Raw genomic sequence first — 15,062 nt, forward strand, 5'->3', positions numbered from 1 at the left:
TCATTCTGTTCAAAATTCAGGTTATATAGCCAAGGTGTATGTGTGTGTGTGTGTGTGTGTGTGTGTGTGTGTGTGTGTGTGCATGTGTGTGTGTGTTGGGGGAGGGGAGGAGATAGCCTGAAAGCATAAGGGATGAGAAAATTCAGACTTTGAAAATCAGAAGAAAAACTGAAATTGAAGGGGGGTGGGGAACCACCAATGAATGACTTCCCAAGCTTGACTCTGTTATCTGTATTAGGTAAAGGACCTATATTTAAGTAATTTCTTTTTTTCTGGTTGGTCCAAGCTCAAACACAAATCAGCTTCAATTTGCATCTTTTGTAAACAGTCACACAAGGTGAGTGGCTATTGAAAACATCACTGGCCCACACAGCCGTCTAGTAATCTTGATTGATTGACTACCTGTGACAAGACTGTTGAATTCATAATATGGAATATCCAGGCATATTTGAGATATTTAAATTCTATAGATGAATGCCAGCTTGTAAATATAGTATGATTAAAACATTACTGGCTGGCTATAGAATTGAATTCAATACACATTTATCCAGTGTCTAGTATTACCAGGTAGCACTGTGCAAAGTGATGGGCATACAAAAACAAAAACTGGAGTCTCTGCTCTAAAGGAACTTACATTCTACATTCTACAACAAGAACACAGTAAATATAAATGGGTCAAGAAGATTGCACTTGGTCAGTTTGTCAGACAGTGTCAATGGTCCCATCAAATTCAAAGAAGACTTCCCTTGATACTCGTCAGTTGCTTCCCTGATAGTCAGTTAGGTGCTAGGTAGTTAGATGATAAAGTGTATAGAGTACTGGGCCTAAAGTCAGGAAGTTCAAATCCAAACTCATACACTTACTATTGTGACCCTGGGCAATTCACTTAAGCTTGGCCTGCCTCAGTTTCCTCATCTGTTCAATGAAGATAATTATAGCACCAACCTTCCAGGATTATTGTGAGGATTAAATGAAATAATAATGATAAAGTGCTTTGCAAACTTTGAAGTACTATATAACTGCTAGGAATTACTACTGTTGTCGATGCTATAGTGGTTATGACTATGATTGTTGGTTGACGTTGTTTTTGAACGCAGGGATCACAAGCCAAATTTAAGGAGATGAGAAGTGAGAGCTAAGGAAGTTAATCATTCAAATAGCAAGTAACTGCTATGTGCTATCACTATTACTAATGCTGGGGAGATAGAGAAAGGTAAAAACCAATCCCTACTCTGAAGGGGCTCCAGCTAGTGAGTGGGAAAATATGCAGACAACCCTATAAAAATAAGATATACACAGGGTAAATTAGGGGCAATCTAAGAGGGAAGGCAGTAGCATTAAGGATGATTCAGAAAGGCTTCTTCCAAAAGGTGGGAATTTAGCTGATACTTGAAGGAAGATGGAAAGAGGAGGCCTAGAGAGGTCTTGGCCTTTGGATCTGTCAGTGAAAAGGCAGGGAGTTGGGAGTTGGAGAGTCTCAGGTGAGGATGAACAAGGAGGCTAGTGTCACTGGATCATAGACTATGTTGTGGGTGAAGAGCGAGTGATGATATAATGTTATAAGGACTAGAAAAATAGAAAGGGCATAAGCTATGGAGGGTTTTGCAAGCCAAACAGGATTTTATATTTGATCCTGGAGTTTATTGAATTGGGGGGAAGGGAGTGACATGGTCAGGCCTGCATTTTAGGAAGATCAATTTGACATCCTAGTTGAAAGGGAAGGAAGGAGATGAGCATTTTTATAATGCCTCTTACGTACCAGGCAATGTGCTACGCACTTTTAAAAATATTATATCATTTGACCCTCACATCAATCCTGAAAGGCAGTTACTATTTTTATTTCTATTTCTTTCATTTGAAGAAACTGAGGCAAATAGAGGTTAAGTGACTTGCCCAGGGTCAAATGGTTAGTATCAAAGACTGGCTTTGAATTCATATATTTCTGACTCCAGGTCCAGCACTCAATGTACTGGATTACCAGATGCTGCTGAGTCAAGAATGGGTGAACTTGCTAAATGGGGAGAGACTTGAGTGAGAGGGTCCTCTGTTTTTGTTGCTCTGTTGCTCAGTCACTCAGTTGTGTATGACTTTGTGACTCCATGGACTAAGACCATGGGATTTTTGTGGCAAAGATACTGGAGTGTTTTGTGGTTTTCTTCTCATGTATATTCTCATTTTCCAGATGAGAAACTGAGGCAAATAGGGTTTAAGTGACTTGCCCAGGGTCACATAGCTAGTAAATGTCTGAGGCCAGCTCTGAAGCCAGGTTTTCCTGATTCCAAGCCCAATGCTCTATCCACTACTACACCATGTAGGTGCTTCCAAGGGAGACCTATCAGCAGGTGATTATAATAGTCTAGGTGAGAGATGATGAGGGCTTATACCAGGGTGATGGCAGTGTTAGAAGAAAGAAAGGGGACATATGGGAAAGATACTATGAAGGTAAAAAAGACAGGGTTTGTCAACTGATTGGACATGAAGTGTGGGAGAGAGTGAGGAATAAAGAGGACACCTTGGTTTTGGGCCTGGGTGATTGGTTGGATGGTGGTATTCTTTGCAATAATTGGAAGGGTTTAGGGGAGGAAGATTAGGAATTCAGTTTTGGATGTGTTGAACTTCAGAGGTTTATGATATACCTAGTTCAAGATGTCTGAAAAGCAGTTGGAAATGCAAGACTGGAAACTGGGAGAGAAGTGACTCCCCTGGAATAGCAAAAAAAAGTTAGAGCTTGATATTTTAAAGGGCTAGCAGCATCAAGTGAAGGTGTTGCAAAGATAAGAAAGTTCTGAGCATGTTTATAGAGAGCAAGGAGAGGCATCCTCCCAATTACCCATGTCCTAAGATATAAGTATCTATTATGTGCCTACAACTGTATAGGATTTGAGAGTGATGAAAAACAAGCAAACAAAAAGACAGATAACATATTTAGGCTATTTTAATGTTGTAATTTTTTCAAGAAAGCAGACCAGAGAGTATTGCTGACATGACAACTCACTTTGAAAAAGGACAAGAAAAAGAGATCTCTCTTCATGTATTCATAGCAACAAGGGGGTCCTCTCCTCCATCTTCTGGAATACCCGACATGTGGCCCAATGTCAGTGCAGCCCCTTTCCTGCTGACTGGCTTTCCAGGACTGGAGGAAGCTCAGCATTGGATTTCCATCCCTTTCTTTGCTGTGTATTTTTCTGTAATTCTTGGTAATGGCACCCTCCTTTTCCTCATCAGATATGACCAAAGCCTCCATGAGCCCATGTACTACTTCCTGGCTATGTTGTCAATCACAGATCTTGGGGTAACTTTGACCACTATGCCTACAGTACTGGGGGTTTGTGGTTAGACTATAGAGAAATTCACCATGGTGTTTGCTTTTTACAGGCCTACATCATCCACACGCTCTCCATTGTGGAGTCAGGTGTCTTGCTTGCCAAGGCCTATGACCGATTCATTGCTATTCGCAATCCTTTGAGATATACCACTATTCTTACAAATTCTCGAGTGGTACAAATTGGGGTGGGGGTATTGCTAAGGGGATGTGTGTCCATCATTCCCCCAATAGTTCCTCTTCATTGGTTCCCTTATTGCCGTTCTCATGTCCTTTCCCATGCCTTCTGCCTCCACCAGGATGTTATCAAACTGGCCTGTGCAGACATCACATTTAATCGTTATCTACCCTGTCATTTTGGTTTTCTTGGTATTCCTTGACTCTCTGATTATCCTCTTCTCCTACGTACTGATTCTAAAGACTGTCATAGGCATAGCCTCTGGAGAGGAATGAACCAAAGCACTCAATACTTGTGTCTCCCATGTCTCTTGTTTCGTAGTATTCTTTGCTACAGCAATTGGCCTGTCCCTCATTCATCGTTTTGGAAAGCATGTACCTCATGTAGTGCACATTGCCATGAGCTATATCTACTTTCTCTTCCCCCCCATTAATGAACCCCATCATCTACAGCATCAAAACAAAGCAGATCCAGCAGGGCATTCTTCGAATGTTCTTTTCAGGCAAATCTAGAAACTGATTGACATAAAAGTTCTTGAAAACTCCCATCACCATTCCATCTTTCTCACACAGAGCCCTTAGTCATTAATAGATTCTTGGGAATTGAGATTTTATTGGTTGATTTAAAGCTTATGTTAAAATGTTTCCAATTCTTAGCAGACACCCCTAAAGGCATGATAGGACATCTGGGGGAGAATAGGTGGATAGCTGAAGTGGCCTTAATTCTAAGAGTTCACAGCCATTTACCCAGAGGCCTTCCCTACTCTCCCCTCACCCCCACATACATCCACACCATGTCTCTGGAATTATAGAACTATAGAATTCTAGGTGCATAGTAGACTTCAGAAATCATCTAGTTTATTTTGTCACTGAGCTGAATCACTCTGTTCAAAATTTCCTATTGGTCAAAATGCCTCCATATGAAGATCTCCAAGGATAGTGGGGGAAAGCGGACAAGAAATCAGCCTACTCCACCTTCAGATAGCTTTGATTTTTGGAGTATATATTATGCCAAATTCTGGCTTTGCCCTCTTCTCCAAGTCTACTTCTGAAGACCAGACAGGACAGGTTTAACCCTTCGTTAATGTGATAGCTCATGTAAAGGTTGGACTAAACATTCCTTTAGATCTTTTCCAATTTTAACATCCTGTGTCTTTGTGATCCTCTGATTTTTCAGGCTTCTCACCATCCTTCTAGACATCCTCTACCTTGTAAATGTCCATTTAGAAATGTGATACTTAAAAATGGACAATCCTGTAGATGGGCTCTGACCAGAGCAATGAACAGTTAATTCTCTTTCCTAGTTCTGGACACTCTGTTTCTTTCTGTATCTGAGGGGGCTCATTTCCTGGATTTGCTAATTAATGTAATGTGAAAAATGTGTATATGTGGGGGGAGATATTAAATTCCAAAGTATTTTTAAGACTAAAACAAGTTTTGGAGGACCAGGTATCCTTACTTGCATAGCTGGCATTCAGAAGAGACAGAGAAGTGTATACCCTCACCCCCACCTTTCCAAAGATCAGGAGTTCTTAACTTTTTTTTTAATGTCAGGACCCCTTTAGTAGTTTGATGAAACCTAAGGATCTCTTTTCAGAATAATGTTGTTATTTTTTCAAGGAAATGCTAAATTGGGTAAAAAAAATTCATCCTTATTTTCAGTGAGAACACAGAGTCCCCAAAATCTATCCAAGATACTCTGGAGATCTACAGTCAGTCAACAAGCATTTATTAAGCACCTACTACATGCCAGATACTGTGCTAAGTACTAGAAGGCAAAAAGCAATCCCTGTGAACCCCCAAGGAGGTCCCAAGCAGTAATTTGTATAACCTGACCTATCTAATTCAAGTGAAATCACAGCAGAGTGAGAAACAATGAATATTGTTAGAGGTACATACTTGGGCAAGAAGTTTACTGCAAGCCTGAGTGGGGAGGGGGATAGGAGAAAGAATAGATATTAGTCTATGGGATTTAGTTAAGGAGTTCCTTGATTTTAAAAATCTTTTTTGAGCTCTTGCTTGGCCTGCAACCAATTCATATTTTTCTTGAAGGCTTTGTATGTAGGAGCTTTGACTTTGTTGTCTTCTTTTGGCTGGATATTTTGATCTTCTTTGTCACCAAAGTAAGATTCTATAGTCTGAGTTTTTATGCTGTTTGCTCATTTTTTCAGGCAATTACTTGACTATTGAGCTCTTTGTAAAGGTAGGTCTCTGCTTCCAGTGTGTCAGGTGTACTGTCCCAAGCTTCAGGGGTTATGTACAACTGTTTTCAGAGATACTTCTAGGGACCTGTAAATTTTCAGTTCTTCTAAGGTGGTATGATCGAACGAGAAGTGTTTACTTCTCTCCTGGCCTGTGCTTTTTTCTGTGAGTGACCACAAACACTCTTTTCTGCTTTGGAACTGCCACCACAAGCTCTGCCATACCAGCGCTCCTCCCCACTCCAGGACCACCACCCAGGACTGCGACCCAGATCCAAGGAGGGCAAAGCAAGAGAATCCTGTCTCAGTGCTGTAAAGAGATCCTTGCAATCCCACTCTGATAAGCCGCTCAATTTCTCCCACCATCGGTGGGCCTAGTACTCCAGAAGCAGCTGCTGTGGCTGCTGAGCCCTGGGGCTGGGGCCAGATCTTGCTCCTTTCTCACCCATGTCCGACAGATCTTTCCATTGATCTTCTAAGTTGTCTTTAGTGTTTGTGGGTTGAAAAGTCTGGAAACCACTACAACTGTCAGTGATTCAGTGCCCTGAGGCTTGCTCCACCCACTCTGTGCCCACGTGGCCCATGTTGGACTGCACACTTCTCTCACACTGATGCAACAGACTTTTGTTGTTGTCCTTCCAAGTTGTCTTGGGCTGGAAATTAGTTTCCCTCTGTTATTTTGGGGGTTCTGATGCTCTATAATTTGTTGAGACAGGTATTTGGAGGATTTGGGAGAGAGCTGAGGCAAGTCCCTGCTTTTACTCCACCATCTTGGCTGCACCCCCCTAGGCATTCCTTTATCCTCTTGGGAGACTTTGTGTGGGTGAGACCTGGAGCTACGGGACAGGCAGTGACATCAAAGGCAGTGATATGTTTGAACTGTGATGCACTCTGGCAATGAGACAGGAGTTAAAGTGGTCCCCGGGGAATGGGGAATGACTGCCACCTTCTGGACACTGATGAAAACTGCAGGAATGGGAGCCATAGGGAAAATGAGCTGCAGATAGAACAGGATGTGCCAAAGGAAGCCACATTGGGAAGCAGGGGAGTATGAGTCCTCTTCCAATACCTGAGGTGAACCTCAGGAAGCATAGGCCGCAGGTGCAAAAAAATGTATCATGACAAAAGAAACCCCCCAAAGGCTACCAGATTCTGAGAGGGAGGAGAGCTACCAGAAATGTGGCCTGCAGGATGGCCAAAGACAGCCACGGGGAGAAGCTACCAGGCATATATCTAGGATTGAGTGGAGAGAAGTGAAAGTTGGAGGAAAAATGTCAACCCCGTACGTGGAACCAGGGGAACCTGCAAGAGGAGCAGTAACGCGAAGGAGCATCGACTATCACCCCAAACCCTTACCTCCTCCCAGAGCCTATCTAAGAGCATTTCAGAAAGTGATTGAGACTCACTAATAGATACAGAACACATACACATTTATGCTTAACAGTTAATAATGGAACTCTCAATGGGCTCTGATGGGAATTTGTTTGCTTCTTTTGTTCTATAAATAAACCTATTCATCCTCTAAAATTTGTTGAATCTATATGTTTGTACAGAGAATTGGCAAATACATCCTGGGCTGCAATGAGTTGAGGGGAATGGATGGCATGTGCATCAAAGACTGAAATTCTAAGATTAGTTATGTGAGGATGATAGGCCTGAAAAGTGAGAAATTACTTAAAGTGGGCCCAGACTCTTACTATTAAGAATACATTGATACACTATTTAACAGATAATCACTCCAACTTCAGAGATCTACATATCTATCCCATTGGGAATTTTTAATTTAATTAGCTATTTAATTTGATTTGGTAAATTATAACACAGTTCTAAGAAAACACTAGTGGGTTAAGTGAAAGGGTTTTATGAGGCTTGAATGAGAATGCATATAATGTATTTTGAAAACCTTCAAGTGTCACATAAATGTCAGTTGTTATCATTGGCTTACAGGAACTAGGCCTCTAATCTGGTCATGACTTCATTTCCAGAGCCTTCTACCATACTCCTGCTGAGCCCAAGAAACATTTCTAGAGTAGTACATGGGCATGCTGGTAAATAGGTAAATATTTAACAACCAGGCTTTCTATACTTCTCAGTATTCATTATATTCATCATTTCCTAGAGCACAGTAACATTCCACTATACTTGTAAACTACAATTTGTTTAGCCATTTCCCAATCAATGAGCAAATATTTTGTTTCGATTCTTTGTATCACAAAAAGTAGTGCTATAAATATTTTGGCTTATATCTTATTAATTGTCTCCTTGGGGTACAAGTCTGCTAGTGGCGTCTCTGGGTCAAAAGGGATAGATATTTTAATGTCTTTGTTTAATTCCACTTTTCTAATGGCATCAGGGCTTCATCCTCCTCAAGCTCTGCCCTGGGCTTCTTTTTACACTCTGTATGCATTGAATTTCACCATCCCCTTCAATTTTATTGCACTGATTAGCTGCTTTAATTGTTTAAATAGTCATTGATAAGAATGATCAACAGTTAGAGACCTCAGTACAGATCCCTGGGCATTCCACTAAAGACTCCTCCTTCCAAAGATGGGAAGGGACAAGGAGAGAGAAAGGGGTAGGAGAGAGGGAGATGCATGGCATAAGGGATGTAGCAATAAGAATAAAGTAAGAAAGAGATTTTTAATTATTATGATAATTTGTGTAATACACTGGATTTCTGGTAACAATTTTAATTTCAATTCAAGCCAGCTGTTTGGGTACTCAGAAGAGACATCTTGAAAGGAGCAGTCTACGAAAGTTTTAAAGAAAAGATAGCCCTTCAATTTAATGATTATGTGTAATTCATATAGGAGACTTTTGTGGAATGCAGAGGAAGGGGTAATGAGGCTGCTTTTGAACTCAGATCTGACTCCAGGCCCAGTGTTCTACACCTAGTGGTTAACAGCATCAACAGAATCATTTTGGGGGGGCTATGTAGATGTGGAGAAGATTGCCAGGGATGTTTCTAAGTTGTTGATGGAGGACAAGCAGGAAGGGACCAACCAGTACCCAAAGCCTAGGTACCTATTGATTTTTCCTGTTACTTGATGGTGCTGTATCTTTGGGTTTCAATGGTGAAAAAACCAATGTCTGGATTACTGGGGATTTCCTCTCACCCTAGAAAATGAAGTCATCCTATCTACATGCCTTCTGTAACTCACCTGACTCTAGCTCCTCACACAATGGGTATGAGATTTATCCTTTACTCTGTCCAAAAAGAAAATGGTAGCAGCAGAAGGATTTACTTAGCCCAAATCAATTCAACTTACATAAATTTACTTAATGAAATTCACTTTAATTCATTTGAATACATTTATTAAGATGCTACTTTTGTAAAGAGCCATGTGTTGAGGATTGGAAGATACACAAAGTTTAGCTAAGGCTTAGGTATTGACCCATGGAACTTAAAGTCTAATTTGCCTCAGAACATCTAAATTAATGACTAAAAGAAATTGAAATTCAAAGTGCTACCAAGGGCTACTAAACAAATTGCACTAAGTCCAAGGAAGGAAAGATCAATTCTTAATCTGGATCATCAGATTTCTCAGATATCTTTGGTCCAAAGGAATTTCACTTGACCCAGGTCATGGATAAATCATATGAATCCAACAATCACCCTCTTTTTTCTATCTAATTCAGCTTATTAACTGTACAAGAAAGACATCATTTTACTCCTCCCCCCCCGTTTTCCTCTTGCTTTCTATCCCTCTCTCACACTCTCTCTCTCCCTATGTCTCCCTATCCTTCTTTCTTCCCTTCCCCTTTTCCCCTCCTTTCTCTCTCCCTCTCCCTCCTCCCACCCCCCCCCCTTTGTCGAAGAACCCTGTGAAGTTCTCGGGTGCTTCTGTCAATCACTGCCATCATCTTCCTTCCTTCATCCATTCATTTATTCTCAGGGTTCCAAGACTCTGGAGCTGGAAAGGACAGCAGAAGCCATCCCATAGCCGAACAAGCATCCTCGTAGCCCCCACTGAAGGTCTTCAAGCTTTAGCTTAGACAATCCCAATTAAGGGAGCACTGGCAGACCATTCCACATGCTCACTCCTTTAGCAAACATTGATTAAGCCCCTACTGCTTAAAGCAACTTAATTGGGTGGGGAATCAGGGGCAAAAGAGAGTAAAGATCAAAAAACAAACAAAGAAACAACCCCTGCCCTCCTGGAGGAATATGGTAATGAGGAATGGAATCCTAACCTAGGTGACTTTCATGTGTAATTGACATTAGCATACCTTGATTCTGAACAAGCTGGAGGCCCTTGCTACCGACACTGAGAGCAACGGCCCTTGTGGAGAAGGAGCCTGACACCCTCTGCTAGCACCACCACTACTGCCACCACCAACACAGAGGAGCTTCCACCCTTCCAGCAGCCAAAATGGAAGTAAAGGATCTGATTATAACCTGTGAAAGTAAGATGCAGACAGAGCTTGACCCTATCTACCACCATGTGGTGAAACAGTATAACCTTCTCTCCTCCTTGTATCTCCCAGGTGAAATGCCCCTTGATCTACGCAAGCAAGAAAAGTACCAAATTTCCCCAAGGAACTCCAGCTGGCACTTCCCAGTTCAGAAAGATATAGATTATGCCCAGATAATACAAACTCTGAGAAGAGGAAATCAGACTCTCACTTGCAGTTGGGAGCATCCTTCTGGAACCAAGCTCTTCCAAAGCCCCCCTGGGCCAGCCCAGCTTCACAGCATGTAATGCTCACAGCCCTTGGAGGCAGAACTCAGTACAGAAACTGAAGAGAGTTCTGGCTGCTCCAGTGTTCAGCTCCTGCCTGATATGGTATCCACACAGATCCAGGGGACTACATCACTCTCAGTCAGATGATTGGATAGCCCCCAAACCAAAGATCATTGGCCATCTATCCTAAGCACTCAGCCAGGCCCCATCCCAAGGCCAAGAGAAGACTTAACTATAACCCTTGATCGACCCCTCCCCTGGTCTTGAGAGGTCTAGTCCAATGCTGGCTGCCTTTGCCTGACTGTGTGACCCTTAGTCACTTCCCTTTCCTTAGCCTCACTTTTCTTCTCTCTAAAATGAAGGGCTCCTACTAAATGATCTTTGAGGTCTCTAATTGTTCATAATGTATAATCCTTTGCATTCCTACCTTTTAAAATTGGAAAATAAAGGGATGTCTCCATGGGAAAAAAACATCATTTTGTGTGGGTCTTTTTTTTTGGCAGGAGGAAGGCAGGGCAATTGGGGTTAAGTGACTTGCCCGAGGTCACACAGCTAGTAAGTGGGTCTGTGAAGCATCTGAGGCCGGATTTGAACTCAGGTCCTCTTGACTCCAGGGCTGGTGCTCTACTCACTGTGCCACCTTGATGCCCCCAGTCTTTTTTGTTCATATGTGCACACGTGTTTGTGTTTGTATGATTTTATAAAGACAAGGACTCTATAGCCCACATGGACTAGGAGAGAACCCATAAAATGCTCACTTGAATGGAAAGATGCCTGTGGGTCATGTTGTAGGATGCAGAATGGGGAAGAGAGAGAATTTTTGTGAAGGTAAATAGAGGAAAGAAAAATATGACCCTCAGCATGGAATTAGCCTTTCCCGTTCTTTCGCTTCCCCCAGTTCCTTTCCTTTGATACTATTATAAATTCAAGGCCTCACACACTTTGGACATAAACCTGGTCAGGACACTAATAAATATATAAAAGACCCAGTAAGAAGTAGGAGACTATTTCACTGCAGGATGATTTTTAGCTGCCAAATAGAACAGAATAGGCACGTTTGTGTAGATGTGTTAGAGGTAGGGTTCAGCTCAAACTCCCAGTGCCTCACCTAGCCCAGGGACTCCAGCTCCCAGGAGTAGAAGCTGGAGGTTTGAATTGACAATTTAGGTTCTGTGGACTAACAGTTGAGTCAACAAATATTTCTTAAGAAGTTACATATCAATGAAGATTTAGAGCCAGAGGGGGCTAGAGGTCATCTACTGCAACCCTCACATTTTTCAGATGGGGCAGCCACGGACCAGGGAGGTTAGGTAGCTTTCTCAAGGCCACACAGACAGTGAGTTCAGAGCTGGAATTAGAATGGAGGTCCCACGACTTCAAGTTCAGCCCTCTTACCATTGTACTACACTACCTCCTCAGGCATCTAGACCGGATTTTGTGAGGAAATAATTGCCCTAAGAAGGTAAGAATATAGTGATTCAAGAATCTTATTGGAGAAATCCACACCAAACTCAAACTGAGATAGGCCTCATCACCCATTAAAAAAGCAGAACTAAGGGGAGAAGGACAGCCAATCTTTAAAAGTCAGAGAGGGCCTGGTGGTTCTTCTAGGTCCTGCTCTGGTGTCCCCAAACATGTGAAACAACTGCAGATAAATGTGGAATTGATAACATTTGGTCTTTAATAGGTCTGGGATAGGATCAGATGACCGTTCATAGTGCCCCCAGGCTGCAATAATACATTGAACAAACCAGCACATATCAGACCCAGGGCATACTTGGGAAATATATGGAACAAAGCTGAAGATATTCAGGCCTAGCTCATGGAGTGTGGAAGAAATTCAGAAGCCTTATGTTAAGAGTCACAACAGATCAGAGATATAGGTGGTTTTAACAGACAATGCCAGACAACTGAGGGCACTTTTCATGAGTTGCTGCTGAGAGCCAACGAATGCTTTGAGGCTGTCATAAGGGAGGACACCCAAGTCACAGCAGGGTACCTAAAACAGAGTATGCATTGGAGGGTTGGGTGGTCAGTTACACAGTCTCCATGCACTACTCACTTTAAACCACTTTAGCACCTGAGAGTCTAATTATCCTGCCCTTTTCCCAAGGCAGACACTGGAAACCTTTGGGAGTGGTTCCAGCTCATTGGTCTAGCTCTAGCTTGCCAAGGGCAGGGGAGGAGAGAAGCCTTTTTCCTAGGAACTGAATACACTGAAAGATGAAGAGTCTCTAGGGAACTACAGTCCTCCACAAATAACGTGTCGAGGGCAAGGATTCTTTGCAGGCTCGGAAGATTAAGTATTTAGCTGGAAACTTGGTTCATGGAAGAGGCACCTCTGGACTATGACTTGGGTGAGGAAAGCATATGGAAATGCCAATGAAATGAAGGGAAAAGGGTAGTGGCTGAGGACTAGATATTCCCTGGAATCTCCCTTAGGGGAGAGAAGGAGATAACTGAGGTGGCATGTTAAAAACTGTCTGCTTGATGATTTCATTTTAACTGATGCCTGAACTTAGTGTATGGACAGCTCATGGGACTGAGGGGCAGGGCTCTGAGCAGTGAAGACTGGTAAGGGGTAAAGCAGGGACATGTTATTTAGCTACATTGGGATGGACTTAGGGGTTCTCACTCACTTCTAATACTTCTCAGGGGCTGGAACTGTCTTCTTAGAGCAAGATTGCCTCTTCCTTCTTAGGGGATAGAGTCAAGGAAGTACCTAGATCTGGAAGCAGAACAGAGGGGCACAGTCATGACACATTTAAAAGAGGGAATAGGTTGTAAGTCTCCCAAAGAGAATTTCAATGCCTATCAATTCCCTCCTTATCCATCCCATTATCTTTCCCTTTATGCTCCTCAGGTCCATATTCCCAATTCCCATCCAATATGGTCTCTGCTCCTACACCATCTAGCACAAAGACATACAGGGTTCATCAAAAATGTTCGTTGAAGGAATAAATGGCTAAGTGGATCCACTTTTCAGTTAGGAAAGAAGAGATTGACTATGACCTTCGAGGTCGCTAGGACCCAAGTAGAAGGCATTCTTGAAAATGACTTTGAAAGCCCAAAATACAATGGGGAAAAGGTATCCTAAGTGGAGCCTAAGATAAGATATCCTAAGAGGAGCATAGGACAAGAGATTTAGAGCTGGAAGAGAATTTGAAGATCATTGGCCATTGCCCTAATTTTGCAAATGAGGAAATAGACACAGAGTTTAAGTGACTTTCCCAAGGCACACAGATAATTTTTTTTCTATTTTCTATCTCCTGATTTTCCCTCCAGGTATGCTGATCAACACAAGTACTCATAAGATCACTCACCTTTGTTGTGGATGTGAGAAATGCAGAAAAGGTCATCAGAGAAATCCCCACAAACTGAGTCATTCCCTCAGGTTATCACCATTTTAGAATTTAGTTAAAATCTTAATCACCCAGTCAGTTTCTCAGTTTATGAGTCAGTAGGTCATTGAAAAGGCTGTTAGGCTATCCAACCTGTGGGTCAAGAAGCTTACAATTGGTCAGTCTGTCAGAAAGTGTCATTAGTCTCATCAAATTCAAGGAACATTTCCCTAGACAATTTGTCAGTGATTCTGCTAATCAGTTGCTCAGACAGCTACCTGGCACAGGAGATGAATCCATGGGCCCAGAGTCAGGAAGTTCTCAGTTCAGATGTGACCTCAGACATTTATTCACTGTGTGACCCTGGGCAAGTCACTTAATTTCTGTTTTCCTCAGTTTCTTCAACTGTAAAAGGAGAACAGTAATAGCACCTACCTCCCAGGGTTCTTGTGGGGATCAAATGAGATGATAATATTTATAATGTTCTTATCACAGTGCTATTTTATGCACACTTATTCCCTTACTTCCCTCCCGGCTAACACACTAGCTCGTGTATTCTACTTCCTTGTGTATATATCATAGTTGGCCTAGTAGACTGATGGTGCCTGAGAGAGACTCAGGGTTAGCCACAATTAAGGAATCTCATGTGGATCAATGTCCAGCAAAGGAAACTGTAATTTCTCCTCTAATTGATGGCAAGACACTTGGGTGCATGGAATGTATTGTTTTTCACATTCACATCCTTGGCAACTGAACGCCCTCCTATACACAAGGGAGGCACTTAAGAAATGTTGGGTGAGTTGAACATTCTTCTCAATAACATGTATAAAGGGATAGGGATTGGACCTGTAATTTCATTGGTATAGGGAACTCTCAGATGAGAGAACTCTCTCTACTAATGCAAGTCATCACATTCCCTGAAGATTTCCTTCTTAGAGCATTGTGTGGAGCACTCTGAGAAGCTAAGGAATTTTATCCAGGGTCACACAGAGGGAAGCCATGAAGCAGGCTCTTGTTGGCTTCAAGACTGTCCCTCTATATACTATACCACACTGTCTTTCAACATATACAAAGCACATACATATCCTATCAAAATACCAAATACTATATGGATAGTATATATGGTAAAGAAATAAACTAGTATGGGAAGCAGGACAGAAGAAGAAGAGTTGGGAATGAAGGATTGTAGGCTAATACGAATATAGATTCAGAGCTGAAAGGGACTGGAGAAATCTTCTGCTTCTATTGACTCACTTTGCACATGAGAAATTTAAATCCCAGATAATGTAATTGACCTTTTCTAGAGATAGGAAACTTCAGGGCAAATATTTGAAAT

The 15,062-nt window shown here is 42.1% G+C and overlaps 1 pseudogene; it reads left to right on the forward strand.

Moving 5' to 3' along the window:
- The first annotated feature begins 3,079 nt into the window (after nt 1-3,079).
- LOC118839232 lies at nt 3,080-4,019 on the forward strand (annotated as a pseudogene).
- Nucleotides 4,020-15,062: the final 11,043 nt, after the last annotated feature.

The sequence above is a fragment of the Trichosurus vulpecula genome, chromosome 2 (genome assembly GCF_011100635.1).
Source record: "Trichosurus vulpecula isolate mTriVul1 chromosome 2, mTriVul1.pri, whole genome shotgun sequence".
In the NCBI taxonomy this organism is placed as follows: Eukaryota; Metazoa; Chordata; class Mammalia; order Diprotodontia; family Phalangeridae; genus Trichosurus; species Trichosurus vulpecula.